This window comes from Chinchilla lanigera, unplaced genomic scaffold (genome assembly GCF_000276665.1).
Source record: "Chinchilla lanigera isolate Chin_1 unplaced genomic scaffold, ChiLan1.0 scaffold00029, whole genome shotgun sequence".
Taxonomy (NCBI): Eukaryota; Metazoa; Chordata; class Mammalia; order Rodentia; family Chinchillidae; genus Chinchilla; species Chinchilla lanigera.
This window is the reverse complement of record NW_004955430.1, coordinates 18,976,614-18,989,686: the sequence shown is the minus strand read 5'-3', so window position 1 is coordinate 18,989,686 and position 13,073 is coordinate 18,976,614. Positions and strand designations below refer to the sequence as shown.

Sequence of the window (13,073 nt, the reverse complement as noted above, 5' to 3'; positions counted from 1 at the left end):
CAGCAAGTGTTGACACTAGTGTGCATTCAGAATGACAAGATGAGCCTGAGTAAGACCCGGTACCTGAAGAAATCGTTGAGGAGGTATCCTTGTGATTGAGGCAGGGCTTTACCGTCACTCTGTAGATTCTGCTCTGCCTCCATCACTTGGTCCCTGTTATGTAGGACTCTAGGAAATGGCCTGCTTATTACTCGGGAGTGAAAAATAATGACTACCAGATGGTGTGAACAAAATAGTATGAGGAAAGAATTTTAAATAGGGGGGGCAAAAAAATTGAGCACTCTACATTTTATGTTCATTTTTAAAGCTCCATGATGTCAAGTGTCTTGAGGCTTTATGTAACACTACGCATTATTTTTTTTTATTTTTTATTTTTCAAAAGAAGCTACAGACTCTCAAAAGTTGAAGTGACTTGTCCAAGGATACAAAATGAACTAGTGATAGTTGTACCATACCGTACAAATCCCTTGATTCACTTACTTTCACAGCACCATTTTCTCACTGCCTGAGACAGGCAGTACTGAGTAACTGAAAATGTTTTGTGCCATGTGAAAGGTATTTAGCACATTGCACTGATTTTTCGTCAAATGAAATTTTTGCTGTGGAGGTGATCTGACAGTCTATCGATTCTCGAAAACACTGCAAAATGAAACTGCGCTTTCCCATCGTTTCTGTTTTTAAAACCAGAGATTGAGCACCCTAAATCCAGAAAAATCTACAACGAGAGGAGACTGGTTCACAAGCAGTCATAGTTAATGGCAAAAGCTGCAGCACACCTTTAAGCACCACCTACCGCCTCTTTTGCTGGCAGCCTCAGAGTTGGACCCTGAGCATTCTCGGGTTGCTGCGGCAACTGTGGCCGGCGTCATCCGTCGCTATGGCGCTCTGCACTTGGCAGCATAACTGTTTCCCATTGGCTGATATCTCAGCAAGTGGAAGAAGAACTATCGTCATTGGCTCGGCCAGCACCGGTTAGTGGCCTAAGGGAAGCGATTGAAAACCCAACGGTGCAGCTAGGCTGGTCGGTCTCAGTGCACCCAAGGCTGAGGGGACCGGGTGAAAACTAAGGGGCGGGTGGGACCCCGACCCAGAGCAGCGAATGACTGTACCAGTGACAATGAGAACAATTTGAAGATCGGCCTGAAGGAGGGATCGTCCCTCCAGCGCGGTGAGTGGGGCAGGAGTTGTGCACCTCTGTGCCAGCGTGCCGTTTGAAGCAGGGTCTCCGGGGAGATACCCTCGGGTCCTTGTGGCACAGCGGCGAGGCCTCGGAAGCTAGCTTCTGTCATGAGTTAGGGACAGAATTCAGACTGTCTCTCTCTTAGGTGAGTCAGTGTTGAGGCAGACTTCTAAGCCGATGGGGTTGAATGGGGTGGATGGATGATGGGGAAAAGTGCCATTGACAATGTTTTCAACGATGCTTCCAGTTCGATAAAGGAATTATTCTGATTAAGCAAAACCTGCTTCAGTGCCTCTGGAGGCTCATTCTTAATCTCCTTTGTGAGCATCACTTTTCTGCCTTCCCTTGGCCTGATACTGTTCTGGCTTTGCCCCGTGTCTTTCTGCTCCAGCTGGATGAATTTATTCACATCCATGCTTTCAAGCACCGTTTTTCTGTTGATGACCAGTAAGTCTCCACCTCCTGCCTCGACTGCTCCCTTGAGAATCAGATCCCAAGACCCAACTGCCTGTTAACTCACACCAGCCCAAATGCCATTTTTCCGCACCCCGACCAGGTGCTACTGCCCTTGGATTCCCGATCTTGGGCACCACCATCTATCTAAAACCATATGCTGGGCACCACCATGTCCTTGACACCACCTCTTCCTCTGCATCTCCATCGATTGTCAAGGCTATCCTGTCTTAACAGATGTTGGATCGATTCTCACGCTACTATCTCCATTCTGACTATCAAATTCCACTAGTGCCTTAGTTAAATTTAATTTTAGCCATATATCTGGCTTCCCTGGGTTTAGTCTGGCCCTATTTAACCCATTTCTCTCACTACTGTTAACCCCATCTCAAAATTAGAAAGGGGTTGGAGATGTAGCTCAGTGTGAAGGCCCTGGCTTCAATCCCCAGTACCAGACAAAAAAGTGTAAATGTATTTCCTTTCCCTAGAATCTTGCAAATATCTTCCATTAGCCTAATCCAGGCATCAGTTAAACCTTCCACTGTTCCATCTTGGCTGTTCCCAGGACATGCCACATTTGCTCTTGTGTGGATTTATTTGACTTCTTGTTTATACTGCCTGGAATGGACTTTTTTCTTTTCTTTTTATGCACACACTCTACTCATGGTAGTATTATCCGTGTTTTCCTACTTTTCTACACTCTCTGTGAAGGCAGGTGCTGCGTTTGTCTTACCATTATCATATTACCAGCATCTGGCTGAGTACCAGGCACATAGCAAGTGCTAACGAATTCTTGTTAAATGAACTTCTGGCCAATGAAGCTTTTGTTTACAGAAGATGGCTATTGATTTTGCAGGTTTATTTTAATTTTAAGATCTTTGGTAGTTGGAAACTATTTCGAGTCAGTACATATTTTATGCCTTAGTAATTTTGATGTTAACTGTTTCTATATGGTGTCTTAGTTACATTCTCATAGCTGAGACACAACAGCCAATGCCCACAACTATAAAGAGGAAAGGTTTATTTTAGCTCACGGTTTGTAGAGATTTCAGTCCATAGTGGGTTCCAATGCAGGGCAGCATGGCAGAGGGCCAAGGCAAGGAGGCTTGCTCATGGCATGGCAGCAAAGCAGAGTGAGCAGAGAGATCCACAGAGGTGGGAGGGAGACTAATCCATCTATGTGTATCATTTCCCCTGATCCAGTCATCTTCCCAAAGCGCCTGTGTCCTAGAAACTGCTCTTGGTTGAGTCAGAAGATTCAGTGCACCTATGAGTGCATGAGGCTTTGGCAGGGCATCTAGATATAAACCATAACATACGGCCTGAGTTAGGATTATTGAAAAGAGTCACAGTACAATATGGTTGGCAAGAAATAGACTTTGGAGCTCTGCATACAAGGGTTTGAGTGCTAGGTCTAACATTTTAGCTCTGTGGTCCTCTAACCAGCTTTTTAAATCTGTACAATGGACTGATAATAACACCTGCCTCAAAGAGTTGTTTTAAAGATAAAATGTTCATATTCCATACCAAGTACCTAGTACCTTATACCTATGTATCCATTTTCATATTTAAACACATCCCTGCTGGCTTGAACCACGGGGGGTACATGATGACTGTCCCACTGCGTGGTTTGTACCACTCGATGGGACAGTCGTTCATGTACCACCAGAGATTCAGAGTTGCCCAGCAGTGAGACATACAAATTACATAGTGAACATATTAAAACTAAAAGCACTGAATATTAGAGTTGTGAAATTTCCATAGTCAGTTACTAAACAGTAAAATAAACTTTTTATTCAATCAAGAGCAGTTTCTAGGACACCATCTTGTCATACTACTTGGTCATGAGCTTGTGTGTATGGTAGCAGCTCTGATACAGGTAACAGATTCATGCATGCAGTGAGTATGTTTGGACCATGTGGTGGGTCAGGGCTACATGCCAGATGAGGGTGAGTCTAAAGAAAGTGCAGCCTACAGTATTTAGGAGGTTAAGAAGGACCTGGAACATTGCTGTCCATGTCAGAGCCAGTTGTACTTTGAATTTGAAGTTAGAGTGAAGGGAGCTGAGCACACATTTAAACATCAGTAAGTATTTCCTGAGCACCTGGGTATTCAGCAGTAAACACAACGAAGGCACAGTGCTCTTCTAACTGTGGTTCCAGACAGTGGAGCTGGTTCTAGAGGACTCAGACTCTCCAATCAGAATAGCTAGGTTCACATCCTAGCTTCCCACCACTCAATATGGCAACTTACTTGCTCTTTTAACACCTTAGGTCTTCACTTGTAAAGAGGCGTGGTTGTAAAGCTTCCATGAATTCACACAGGCACATTTCAGAGGCTAGCAGCAGGTATAGGGGAAACACCATGTGTTAGCTATTTGTAGTATGTTCTACATGGAAGAGATGGATAAGTAAACAGAAAGCAGGATGAGGGAACAAAGTATTGTTTGAGGCTAGTGTGGCCTTGGTAATAAGCCTTATATTTTGGGGAGATTTGATCTTCTAGTAGAAAATGAACTCTAAATATACTCATGTGACTGACATGAATCAAGACACTAGGAAGAAAAAAGAATATAAGCACTGAAGCAAATGCATCATTTCTCATTTGGTAAAGTAATTACTCCCACTTTTTATGAGTCTTCCCTTCATTTCAGCTAAAATCGTGAAGAGTCATAATGAGAATCCTGAACTTAAGGGCTTACTAAATCTTATATTGGGGATATTTACAATGGACATGACTCCTAGCTTCAAAACAGTCAGCAGGTCACAGTAATAAAAGTGATAACTGGGGCCAGAGATGTAGCTCAGCGGCATAAGAGCTTGCCTGGCAAGCCTGAAGTCATGAGTTTGATTCCCGGTACCAAAAAAATTTAAAAAAAAAAGTGATAACTGACTGGCTCATATCTAGAAAAGAGACAGTAAAAACTCTCCTGTAGGAATTAAAAACTAGAGGCAGAGCAGACAAAACACAGCAACTGCAATATTGACTCCGGGCCATCAGGGAAAAACTGTACCGTATTTAGAGTAGTTGGCCAAAGAGAGCAAATTGCTGATTGATTTGAAGGAAGTATATAAAAAGTATATTTGCTTATTAAAGAGATTAATATTTATCTAGAAACCTCACTCAGACGGAGTGCTAGACGAATGGCATTTGTCATCAGTGAGTCAAAATGCATATAGACCAATGATTTAAAAGAGCACAAGGTCCTCAAACTGAAGTAGTAACATTACAAGTCTGTCCTAATACCATGTTGTTGTACTAATATTATTTCTAATTTTTGTTATGTGAGAGGACTTATAATCAGAGAGGTCCAGAGACCCAGGTCACTCAGTGGAATGAAATGAAACCAGAACTTTTCTGCCTCCATTGCTCCTTTTAATCATATCCCAAGGGTCTAGTCCTGGGTTATGGGTCTAGCCTTGCGTCTATCCTTGGGTCTAGCCTTTCACAAGAATTCACATCCCCTGACTTGTGCCTCATATTAGTGGAGACTAAGGCATTCATATAGTAATGTACACGTGTATGCTTGCACTTGACCTGACCTGAATACATTCTTTTGCTTTAGGAAGTTTTATTGTCCTGTTCAAGACAGATGAGTTAGTTCATATTTAATATGAATATAATATATTCTTTGTGACTTCCTTATACTTATAAAGGATTTTTTTCAAACCAACATGGATATTGGTCAGATGGGACAAAGTTGTAATGTCTTGATTCTTTTTATTACCTTTATCCTCCATATCTAAATAGTGATACTCCAGTTATATTTGGAACTTCCCAGTCACATTTTACTGAGGATTTGTTCATTAATTAATACATTCAGTAATTTAAAAAATTTTTTTGAGACAGGGTCTCGCTGTGCAGTTCAGGCTGGTCTTGAGCTCACTTTGTATCCCAGGCTGCTCTCAAACTTGCAATGATCCTCCTGCCTCAGCCTCCTAAGTGCTGGGATTACAGGCGTGTGCCACCACACCTGGCCAGTAATTTTTCATTGAATACATCTTTTTATATAAACTGTGACTCATGTGCTACATGCAGGAGATGAACAAAAAGACCATCTTCTCTATGCCTGCCTCGTTTGCAGTGAACTAGCGAAGATATTTATTGAGTTATTGCCTGAATCTGCAAAGCTACAGCTCAGTGCTTGGTGGACCTGCGATCCTATCGAAAAGGTCTGCTCAAAGAATAGATACTCGAGTTGACCAGAAAGATGAGCCTTCCAGCCTTTTGGTACTGATCCAGCCCTTAGGTCCAGGAGTAAAGGCCCTGGAGCACCCAGGAAAAGCAGCTCTGGAGCCAGGGTTTAGGATCCAGTGCAAGGCAGCTGGCTAGGAAGGCAGGGTACCAACTGCATCACTACCTTGGTAAGTTTTGCTTCTATCTTTAAAGAAATGGGAAGCGATAAAGGCTTAATTGGTTCCTTATACCATAAAAAAGAGAGATTTGTCCTGTGTTTAGAAGAAGGAGAAATTGGAAGTTGGGAGACACATAAGCCAATGGTTGTGATAGTGGCGGTAAGTGATGACGTAGGTTTGGGTTCTACCTGTGAAAGTGGAGAGAAGGCAACAGCAACATCTACATGTAGTGGAAATTAATCAACAGTCAGTGAACGAATGTGGGGTAAAGAAGAGGGAGGTGCCGTTTTTCTGAGGTCCAGGCCAAAGGGCTGTGTTCTATTTAGAGTTCTTATTTGACAGTGTCGCATCCATCTCCTTGCATCATATAGTGCCTCTGGGCTTCCTGCTGCTTAGTGTAGTTCATTTAATTGTGTGAACATTTTAATATGACTTCAGATATATTGTCTTTTATCCAAAGGACTGAGCCAAAGGTTAATGGAATAGGATATTTTACTTGAACGAGTCACATGTAGATTTACTAAATTTCAAAGAATGCCCTTGCTTCCAAACTCCTCAGCAAATAAGGAGCTGCTCCAAAAGCGGCTGCAACCGTGCAGGCTGCCAGTCATTCATTTTCCCAGTCAACTCCCTGCAGGTTCCTCAGCTCCAGCTCAACTCCTTTATTCACCACCTTCCTAAACCACTTGAGGATCTTGCCTCCATCCCTGTGTTCACGTCTCTGGAATATTGTCCAACCATCCTACACAGCCTTTGGGCCCTACCTCTTCAAGCACCCAGTTCATACAGCTTTTCTGTAGCTCTTCCTTTCCTTTGCATTTATTCACCTTAAAATCCCATTTGGAGATGAATTTTTCTGCTTTCTGACATTTTGATTCTTCTTATTTAACTCCTTGTAATAGGCTGAACCATAAACAATATTTTTGAAAGGCTTAATTAGCAGTGTCATATTGTTACCCTACATGTTTGTGGTTTTACACACGTCAGATTGTATGGGTAGCTTCTTCTTGCAGTGCTCAGTAGTGTTTTGTACAGTCAAGGCATAGTGAATCTAAAAATGCACTTCAAGTGAAATGTTACTAGATAAAACCTAATTTTATATTAGGGCTCAGAAAGTACCACTGCTTCTTGTAGGGAGGGATGCCAAACATTACCATCACCAGTTTGCTTGTTCAATGTTCTCTTCACCTGTAGAAGTTCTAGGGGTTTGGGTTGAATATGTACTTACTTTATGACTTTATTTACTTTATGACATATATGTACTTATTTTATGACTTCAAGAAATAGTATTTTTGAAGACATTTTTATTATGTTCTATCCGGTGCTGTAGCCTCAGTTCCTGGCATGATATACAGTGCTAGGGAAATCAATATAAATTTCTTGGAAGAATGAATAAATATTATTGTCATCTTTCTCTTTTTCACAAAAGCAGGGAATAGAAATGTACTATTCTTCTTGGGGGTCAATGAGAAATGACAAATTGATGTGTTACTTTATTTTCATTGGTTAATATAAATTCTTCATGTCACCTATACTTTTTCTTCCCTTTACAATATTATTACCTAATGGGCAGGCCTCAGGTTAATGCATTCTAACATAGGCACATAATCGCCTAGGTCATGCTTAGCCTTGAATTAGCAGCTTCACAAGGCACAGATATGACCCTATAAATACCATTATTTAATGAAGGTCAAGAGGACCCATAGCATCTACATGCAGATACCTCTCTATAACAGAATATTAGTTTGAGTGGAAATCATTAAAATAAGATAATAGTGATATCTGTTGTCACATTAATGTTAGAGCACTACTCTTAGACAAACTTGGTAGTATTAGCCAAACCAATGAAGGCAAACACTTAAAGGAGTCTCTGTCATTATAGCAAAATAGTCAGTAACTTTGGAAGAATGAGTGGGAGGTCAAATTACTATTAGATAATCTTTTCGTTCTTTTATGCCAACTGCTTGTTTAAATATAAATAGAAAGTTGCCTAAAGTGTAAAGTACTTGCCTAAGCAAGGTGTCAAATCGAATGACTCAGGAGCCCTTAGCTAGCCACACATTCCTGCCGTGGAGGTTTTGCGCCATGACTTTGTTTCCCACTGTATGAAGATATTAAAATATACCACCTACATCTTTCACATGAGGGAACCAGGATAAAGGAGTGTATGTTTGTAAGCACCCCCAGGGCCCAGGAGAGGAAGTCATGCAAACACCAATTGTTATTTTATCGCCTTTGCTCTTGACTAAGGGCCAGTGTCAACAAGTTCTCAGTTTCCCATCACCTTACAGCTTCCCACTGAGACTTAGCCCTGAAGGGTTCTGCTTCTCTTCCAAGAGTGCTGTGTGGGCTTGGGTGCGCTCTCCCTCTCTCTGCCTTGCTTCCTCATTTGGTAAATGAAAGAGACCGAATGATGGTTTGCAACTGATGATCCGCAGATCTGTTCTTGTTCTCCAGTGCAAGCGGTCTTTCCTTTCTTGTTTTGCTTCATTTTAAACATGATTTTGCATCTCCTTTGGGAGAATATGCCTCCCTTCTCAGGTTTGACCAAAGCTCTACCACTCTGTCGTCTACACCTATTTTTATGCATTTTAGTCTGTTCCTGAGCCTGGAGGGTGTTAGTCTTCAAAATGCACACTTTCTGAAGTTCTTCTTGCAGTAACCATTGTTCTGCCAAGTCTACACTTATTTCCCATTGAAGAAAAACAAATATAATATAGTGTAAATTTTAGTTTAGAAAAACACACTGGTTTTATTGCTGTTGTTTTGTTTTATTTTGTAGTATTCGGTTTTGAACCTAAGAAATTCTGAGCTACATCCTCAGCCTTTCTTATTTTGAAAGAAGATCTCATGAAATTTTCCAGGCCAGCCTTGAAATTGTGATCCTCGTGCCTCAACCCCACTAGTTGTAGAATGATATGTGACATCCACAGCTAGCCATATTCCTTTTTCTGGAGCTTAGTAGATATGTCAGTCATGTTTTTCACAGGATTTCCTTAACTTTTTACTCACTTTGAAAATGTTTGTGTGTGTGTGTTACCTTCCAATAATTTGACCAATGTAACTTGATACATATTTTTGCAGGATATATAACTGAAAACACAAGTAATTTGAAAACAACAGGCACCCTATGAAGTGTGGTCAAAACATATGGTGAATGTGTAAATTTTAAAAATGAATTATAATAAAAGACACATTGGCATCAATATCCCTCCAAACATTGCCCCTTGCTTTGAGCACACTATCCCACCCTTTTTGATTCTTTTCTTGTGTGTGTCTTTTTGAGACAAGGGCTCACTGTGCAGTTCGGGCTGGCCTGGAGCTCACACTGTAGCCCAGGCTGGTCTTGAAGTTGCAACGATCCTCCTGCCTCAGCCTCCCGAGTGCTAGGATTACAGGCATGCACCACCATACCCAGCTTTTTGATACATTTCAAAATGCTTCAAAGCAGTTCTGTATGTCTTCTTCCCTATGGTCAAAAATATTATGTCATTAGGAATATGATGAGTGCTATTGCTGATCACTGTTCAACAGAAAGGCAGGCTTGAAAAACATTATTCTCTGTCCTCATCCACCTAATTCACTGCATCTGGCACTATGTGACTTCTGCTTCTCCCAAATCAAAATGACTATGGAAGGAGAACACTCTGAATTGATTCAGGACATTCAGGCAGCCATGAAAGCACAACTAAAGTTATTTATGAAAGGACTTCCAGAATGCCTTCAGAAAGTAGCAAGAACGAGGACAAAAGTGTGATCAAAGACATGGGGAGTATTTTGTGGAGGATTAAATGACACTGTGTCTTTCAATGTGGTGAACTTAAAAAAGAATTAACCAGGCATTGTGGCACACTCCTGTAGTTCCAGCACTTGGGAGGCTGAGGCAGGAGGATCGTCACGAATTCAAGGCCAGTGTGGGCTATAGAGTGAGTCTGTTTCTCAAAAAACCAAAATAAATAAATAACTTAACATTCACCATATTTTTTGACTACAATGCATATCTATTAGGTCAAGTGCAGATATTCTTTGTAAAAAGGAAATTTTCTGTTCTCCAAACACTTAAATAAACAGTCCAAATGATCAATACATTTTCAGTGTTTATTTTGACGGTATTTTAGACTTATAGGGAAACTGCACAAGATATTGCAGAGGGTGCTGTAGGCCCATTGCACAGCTAAGTCTGTTAACATTTTACATCACCCCAGCACGATCATCATAATTAAGAAATGGGCCATTAACCAGGGCATTTTATCATGTTTGTTTCATCTCTGGCTGCCCTATATGAATTTTATCTCATTTTAGCCAATTTTCAAAGAAACACTCTTATCTACAGTAAAGGAATTGGGAAGATGCTTCTTATTTTGCAGTGTTGGTTATGGAAATGAAATAGCTCTACATTCCTTTCATTTCTCTACTTGAGCACAGACAGAACTATAACTTGCCATCTGATGGGAAGGTTACCCACAGCTCATCAAGAAGAATAGAGACTGCCTACTGTTGGTACAAGCAAGTTCTAAATTTACTTTGTGGTAGGATTCCTAGCAGTTTAGTGCTTGTTTTTTTTTTTTTTCTTGAGACAGGGTCTCACTGTGTAGCCTGCCCTTGAACTCTAAGGGATCCTCCTGTCTCAGTCTCCCAAGTGCAGGATTACAGGCATGCACTGCCACACCTGGCTGGCTTAGTGCTTTTTAAATTTCCATTTAATTTTACGTTTTTGAGTCTAGGTCTCACTGTGTAGTTCAGGCTGGCCTGGGATTACAGGTGTGTGCCACCATGCCCAGCTTTAGTGCTTTTATTTTTAATATAATGAATCCTTTATAGCTAATGTCATGACTTTAGCTATAATTAGTGGTGACTAACTTTAGTCGCACTGAACTTTGCTATTATTACTTAATAAGTGCTGGTTTCTAAGCTAAGTGTTGGTAGGGACAAAAAACAATTGTGAGATTGGAAATTTTTTCCCATAATGATTGAGAAGACTTTCAGTTTTATATTTAGTAAAGTGAAACCATTAAGAATTTTTGAGCAATGAGGCAAGCATGATATAAAAAAGATATCTGGGTGAAGAATCTGAAGACCATGCCATGAATATAGCACTAAGTTAGTTAGTGGGTCTACGTCGCACAATTTAGAGTACTTACAGTATGTTAGGCAATTTCGCCATAGCTTGGATTTCTTTCTGTCATGTGTGTTTACCCTGCAATTAACAAGAGCAAATGAGGTGTGTGTCTGGGGACTTCTTTAGCACTCACCTAAGTTTTAAATGACAAGGTAGGAATTGCTTTGGGGAGTCTTTTTTTTTTTTTTTTTTTAAGAAATGGATTGAAAAGTTCAACAATGAGAACTGTAATTCTGTCTGTGCTCCAGTGAATTTCTAAATATCAAACCCACTGGCTATCCTCTGAGGATACTGAAAGTTTTTGTGAAACAGCCTTCACTCAATTGTTATATATAATCTTTCGCTACTGTGCCACATACTCTTCTGTTTAAAAAAAAAATCCATAAACTAAATTTCAGCTTGCCCATTAGAATTGAAGGAAAATCCACATGGACACAGGTGTTCGTGTGGTGTAATTTGCTTGGACTCATGCGTCCATGCAATAGTGCGAGAAAATCAGTGGTTTTCCATTTCTATTTTTAGTAGTGGAACTCTTTCCTATTATTTTTTGTTTGTTTGTTTTTTTCCGGTACCGGGGATTGAACTCAGGACCTTATGCTTGCCGGGGAGGCGCTGGGCCGCTGAGCTAAATCCCCAGCCCCTGGAGCCCTTTTCTTAAATGAAACTTTACAGAGAACCCCAGAAAAGAAAGAGCTGTTTACGACGAAGTCCGTGTTTAGTCCTCTCCCAGGATCTCCATCGCACCCCTCTGGTTACCATGGAGTTGATAGTAGCTGGGTGTGTCCCCTCAAGCTCTATTCTTCGGGCTGTGGTTTTGTCTGAGGATCAACTAGAGTTACTGTGAAAACAATCTGCTTAATTGAGAAGATAGAGTTAGGAATGTAGTGGTATTCGGGTGGTGTTCAGGTTTACTGGTTCATGAAGCTATAAGTTCAGAAATTTTGTAGCAATTCAGTATTGCCGTGCCATCCAAGCACTGGGACTTGTCATACTGGATAGGATTAGGAGCAAAAGAATCAGTCCACAACAGCTTGGAAATTGAAAGAAAATCTGTTCAACACCACGAGTTTCAGAAGCACTATTGATGAATAAATACTTCCTTATGTGGAACTATAATTTTCCTCCAAATGACTGCATACATGAGCTAATTCCTGAATGCACTCAGGATTACTATAATATCAATTAATTTGGTTTGTAAAGGAGCTTACGGGAGATTTATTGAACTACAAAGAGTAACGACACAGATTTTTAAAAAACATATAATCCTTTTAGCCATTCATCTCTTTAGTAGGTCTTTGATTCAATAAATATTTATTGTTTGACTGTCATGTGTCTGGTAGGAGAAACCCAATCCCTGGTCATATGAAGCAATCAGGCAACAGCAATATGGTACACGTAAGTTTACAATATGGACAGAACAAGCTGCTCTGTGGGCTCCCAGGGAGGGCAGAGTCTCTTAGCCTAAAAATAGCTCTTAAAAAGCTAGTAATTCACAAACTTTGGAAAAAATAGTTCAGTCACTCCTTCCATATTGTGACAAATATTTTTTGAGTGCTTGTACTGTACGTATGCAGTACCATGGCCTATTTTATGTGTGGCAGATGTACTTGTGGATGAAACATAGTCTCTGCCATCTGGGGCTTAAGATCTAGCTCAGGGAATCCAATAAATGGACAAGAGGATGTCTAGTGTTGGTGAGCTCCAGGAGGAGATAGAGCAGGGGGCTGTGATGAGTGTGCGGGTGAACACATCACAGAAGTTCCTGAGAGGAGACCTGTCTTAGGAGACACTGAGCTGTGACTCAAAGCAGATATCCTGAGAATGGGGTACAGGAACACACATAGCAGGTGTGGAGGCTTTAAGGGAAGAGTAAGGTGGGTCCAGCCGGGAGTGGCATGTTCATGGGTACAGTCTTAGTGCATTTCGTGCTCCTATAACACAACATCACGGACCAGGGATTACATAA

At 40.9% G+C, this 13,073-nt stretch overlaps 1 protein-coding gene across 10 annotated transcripts in view; it reads left to right on the top strand.

The window, feature by feature from the left end:
• Positions 1-970: 970 nt before the first annotated feature.
• Positions 971-13,073, top strand: part of Nek10 (NIMA-related kinase 10) — a 234,425-nt gene continuing 222,322 nt past the window's right edge. For 9 of the 10 annotated variants that reach the window (XM_005387501.2, XM_013515619.1, XM_013515618.1 and 6 more), the window contains exon 1: positions 972-1,168. The gene's annotated coding sequence lies outside the window, so the exon portion shown is untranslated. Of the gene's footprint in view, positions 1,169-13,073 lie in introns of all 10 variants that reach the window. The other variant, XM_013515620.1, reaches the window with a different exon arrangement.